This window comes from Micropterus dolomieu, linkage group LG11, assembly GCF_021292245.1.
Source record: "Micropterus dolomieu isolate WLL.071019.BEF.003 ecotype Adirondacks linkage group LG11, ASM2129224v1, whole genome shotgun sequence".
NCBI lineage: Eukaryota > Metazoa > Chordata > Actinopteri > Centrarchiformes > Centrarchidae > Micropterus > Micropterus dolomieu.
This window is the reverse complement of record NC_060160.1, coordinates 26,093,451-26,098,621: the sequence shown is the minus strand read 5'-3', so window position 1 is coordinate 26,098,621 and position 5,171 is coordinate 26,093,451. Positions and strand designations below refer to the sequence as shown.

The window sequence follows — 5,171 nt, the reverse complement described above, 5'->3', positions numbered from 1 at the left end:
TCATCTGTCCTCTTGGTTCTATACACAATGCACAGCTCTCATCACTCCATCCTTTATCTTTCCTTCATTTATTTCTTCTTTCTTTCTTCCTTATCTGTCAGTCCATCCTTTTCTCCTCTTCACTTTCCGCCCTCCTTAGTTTCCTTTCCTCCCCCTCTCCATCCTCACCCATCATTTGATTCCCTGCACAATCCTCCCCTCCAATCCTTGCTTGTCTCTGCTCCCGTGGTGGAGGGGTGATTTGGAGGATTAGGCCGGTGGCAGGGTTGTTGCTGTGTCAGTCTAACAGGCAGGGATCTGGACCAGAGCTCAGTCCAAATCCCTTCCTCCACGCCTGCCTGCCTGGCCACTGAATTAGCAGCTTCCCCTCTCTTCCATCTTTCAACTCGCTCATCCTTTTCTCTTTCGACGCCTGTCGTCCCGTCCTCCTGCATGTTCTCTCTTGGCGTGTTGTCTCATTGGCATCTTCTTGTGTCCCCAGCATATTCCAATGGCACTTTTCTGAATCTTTTTTTATCATTATTTATGGCTTTCTTCTTCCGGCATAAAAATGTACAAAAAGCTTTCTTGCTGAAGGTATTACATTTTGATACCTCTACCAAGAAACATGATCACATCACTTCACGGTGTTAGGTTTTTTACACCAGCTGCCAGTAGTCTTACACTGCATCATTGATCTTTTAACCTCAAACAACCCAAAACACAACTGGAATCCTTAGGAAAGGTATTTTGAATCTGTTAGAAAGCCCATCTTTAACTCAAAGGATGCTCCCAGTTTTGCTACAAGAGTTCATAGCCTTTGCTTTTAGTATAACAATGGAAATATATTTGAGTTCAATTCAAGTTCAAAACCCTTCAATTAAATTAATACATTTGGTGACAGCCCTCTTGGTATGCCAAGAAAACACATACTTTTAAAATGTCAGTACTTTTATAACCCAGTGCTTCTTGAAATATCAGGGGGGCAAATTTTTAAATTGCAGCTCTAGGCAAGTATACAGTCAATCCTCTTGGATAAGTGAGTTCTTTCTTTAGCAGTCTTAGAGGAGCTAATGGAAGCAGGTTAGCTCAACTTTAGTGAGTTTTTTTTAAACATGCATTGGTTCATGCATTGGTTTGACAGGCATCCTTTTGGCCATTTAAAGAAAGGGGGGAGGTTAGAATTAACTGACAAAATTAGCTGAGACTGATCTGAGAAAAACAATGTGGTCTCTGCAGCGTGTACGAATTGAGACTACTCTCCACCTGGTGAATTCAGGCTCTTGAGGTACAAAGTAAGACAGGATGGGCCAGGGTAACTGGTTAGCATGCTAACTTCAGTAGATATTTCTGCAACACAATACGATAGACGTCAAACATCCAGAGATCCTCACAAGTCTTTGAGCTGGAGTTCAAGTCAAGTCTCAAGTCACTTGTGGTTATAATGAATGTTGTATCACCTGCTGCGTTCAATCCAGGCTACTTAGGACACTGCATAGCTACAAGGGATTCTGTATCCATAACCTGTTTTTTACTTACAGAGCACAACCATGTAATGTGCAATGCAATTAATAACAGCTTAATAACTAGTGTAAGTCAACACCCCACCGCTGACTCCCAAACCCAGTGTAACGTTAACTAAATAAAACTGTAAGTTACATTAACGTGCAGCTGATACTACGTGTTACGTAGGCAGGTTATAGGTAACAGAGGGAGGGGGATAACAGCAAGCTCATCGGACGTTTCCTAAAAATAAACATTGTTGAGGAGTCCCAAACCTCGAGTCCGAGTCAAGCCTTAAGTCTTTAGAGGACGGGTCTCAAGTCGAGTCTGAAGTCACTGTGTGTGCGACTTAAGTCGGACTCGAGCCAGAGTCTCAAACTCGAGTCCCCATCTCTGATAACGTCAGAACTGTTATTTCTTCACATTCTGTTGATAATGTTAGTTAATTTTTTAATGTTTTAAACTTTTGAATCTCTTAAATTCTTACATATTGCACATTTAAAGGACAATTCAGCTTTATTACATCATTTATTATTACATTAATTATTATTCTTCTTGTCATCATTTCAATCCATTATGATAATATTGCACTACTGTACCCGTTTGCCATGTCAGCAGGGTCTGAAATTAGCACCCGCCACCCGCAGGTAAATAGTTGGCAGTGGCGTGTAAAATCATCAGGCCATTCGCCACTTTGGCAGGGAAATTGGACGACAGAAAGACACACACGGTAAGGTAAACGTATTGTGGAGATCAACGCAAGCCCCTGCACCCTGCATTACACAAAACACACACACATACACACAAGTCAGGGAATATCTATGGTGGCGTTTCAAACCGAACTCACTAGCCCAGTGCATTCTGAGTGACAGCCGGTTAGCTTGCCAGCAGTGCAACGGCCAGACTGTTGTGTCAGATAAAAACTAAACTTGTCTATTAGATGCAAGAGATGTCACTTTTATTTTCGTTAGCCAACTTTTGTATTGAAACTCAAAATGATTAGAATTGAATTGAATTGCTTGCTAGGATCCAGAATAGGAAGTTTTTGTTTAGATATGGACTCTTGTGGAGATTTGAACTGAGGTGAGGACTCATTCAGTGGTGGTTAGTCCGTGGGTTATTGAGCACCCACTGTAAAAAACACTGTGGTGAACTTCCAGTTCTATTTGTGCTATGTAGTTCTTGTCATCTATCAGTACCTTTGAAATAACTGCTTGTTAGTGATTGTTAAGTAAGGTGGAGTGATTGTCGTGTACTGAAAGACGTGGGCCCTTTGTGCATGCAAACATGGATGTAATGTTTTTGTGTATATGTATTGAACATCGTTTTTTCCAGCTAGCCTTAAGTGCCCATTTGAGTTTTTGCCCTTCTGTGTTGGCTTAATTTGGGTTGACAATTGGTTCCAGCGTACACAGTTTGACAACAGCATTAGTCCTCCAATGGCGCTCATTGGATCGCTTGCTTTTTCAGCAATGAAACAATAATGTTGCTTCATGTCATGAAGCCAGCCCAGAATCAGTCAACTCAGCGATGGTCTGGACCCAGGCAATGGAGTTAGTTCATCAAGATAAGCCAAGCGTGGCGCTACTTCTCCAGTCAGGTGCCATTAGACCACTGCAGAAGAAGAGGACACAACAAGATGATGAGATGCAGTTTCTTTGAGTTTCATTAATAGATTGTTTTGCACAAATTCAAAATAAATATAAGATATAAAACAGGTGGATGGAAACGCACTTAATGTGTGCCAGCTGATTGATCAGTTGCATCAATTAGGCTGATGATACACTTTTTTTATATAGGTACCCTCACTGAAATCAAGGTATTTTTTTAGATATGTGCACAGGAATAAACATGTACAGTCAGAAGTTCACTGTATATAATATATATATATAAATAAAATAATATATAATTTTGAGGTACTTTATTTGAGTATTTCTATTTTATGCAAACTTTATACTTATACTCGACTATATTTTACAGGGGAAAATTGTGCTTTTTACTCCACTACATTTATCTGACAGTTACTAGTTCAATTTTATATTTTACACAGAAAACCTGAGATTTTTTAAACGAGATATTGTTGAGGAAGCGTGGGACAGTGTTCCGGTGGATAGTGCTGTGGCCTCATAGCAAGAAGGTTGCGGGTTCAAACCCCCGGGCTTTCTGTGTGGAGTTTGCATGTTCTCCCTGTGTCTGCGTGGGTTCCTACCACCACCCAAATACATGCAGCTAGGTTGATTGGTGACCCTAAATTGTCCTATGGTGTGAGTGTGAGTATAACTGGTTGTTTGTCTATGTGTGGCCCTGGATTGGCAACCTGTCCAGGGTGTAACCTGCCTTTCACCTGGTTGACAATGGATAGATGGATGGACATTGTTGAGGAATAACAACCTAGAAGGATATAAATTACTCAAAATAGCAAAAATTAAAATTCTTCCTGCATATTTATACAACAGGAATAATAATCTGAAAATACGATACACAGTATAATGCAGCAACGTTACTTTTCATTGTAACTTTTACTTAAGTTAAATATCTGAATGCTTCTTCCATCACTGCATGAAAGACAACCATTTATTGATGGTTAACTGATCAAAGTAATTAGTAACTGACCTGTCTGACTGTGTGGCTGCTCGTGTGTGACTGTTTTTTAGTGATGTCACTGTCTTTTCAGAGCTCAGCTATTACTTTACTGAGCAAACTTTATTAGAAACGATAAAGCTACAAGCTACAACAAAAGGATCCAAGTTGTAATAAACCAGAATGATCCTTTTAGTTACAGTAACATTTTAGCTCTAAACTGCATTGGAGGAAGTGACACATTTGAGAAATGGACAGTGCATACAGTATCATATACATCATCGCATATCAGGAGCCTGGTCGGTTGATGTCCATTGTCAGTAATTCTGCTGCTGTATGATTAAGGTGAGTGTCTGACTGTAGCCCAGCAGTGAAAATAGTTACACAGTCATTTCATGGTGCTCTGTTACTGTCTGTGTACCAGCTTCACTGGACCGGACCCAGGGGAGGGGAGCAGGTTACACTGATGCTGTCTGAAGGACACTGGGACACTGTGGAAAAGTGTGTGTGTGTGTGTGTGTGTGTGTGTGTGAGAGAGAGAGAGATAGAAAGAGAGAAAGTGAAGAAGACAGAGAGAGAGCTGCCTTCTTTATGTATCCCTATGTGTGTGTGTGTGTGTGTGTGTGTGTCACCCTACCTGTATTGCTGTAAAAATACTATCCTGCTACCCAGAACCAAGCAGACACCACAATAGCTTTAGGTTGAGCGTGACAATTGGTGAGTGGAGAGTCCACAGCTTTGGAGTCCCTAGCACAGCAGAACAGTAGGATTGATACAATAGATCACGTGGGTAGAAGCCTGATCAAGGCCAGCACCGCAGCACAAAGAGACAAGTCTTGACAAGAATGTTAAACAGGTGTGTGCTCACATACACACCACTGTGTGTGGGTGAAATTATATTCCTGATCATTTACTTTCATGTTGTCTGGGCTTTGTGCTAGCACACAACAAAGAGATAGGAGGAGAGAAGAAAAATGTAATGGCATATGACATACTATAGGCTTTATTGTAGCACTCAGAGGAAAACCTTTTTTTTAGCTATAGTAAATGAAATTTGTTCCAAGTCATTTCTTAAAATCTCAGACACAGATTTAACCAAATTTAATATT

General features: G+C 40.7%; 1 long non-coding RNA gene across 1 annotated transcript; it reads right to left on the bottom strand.

Annotated features, from left to right (window-relative positions):
* Positions 1-1,979: 1,979 nt before the first annotated feature.
* Positions 1,980-4,785, bottom strand: LOC123979285. Its single transcript, XR_006827195.1, has 2 exons — positions 4,700-4,785; positions 1,980-3,096 (listed from the first exon to the last, which is right to left on the bottom strand). It is a non-coding gene; the product is annotated as an uncharacterized LOC123979285 (long non-coding RNA).
* Between the last annotated feature and the right edge of the window lie 386 nt (positions 4,786-5,171).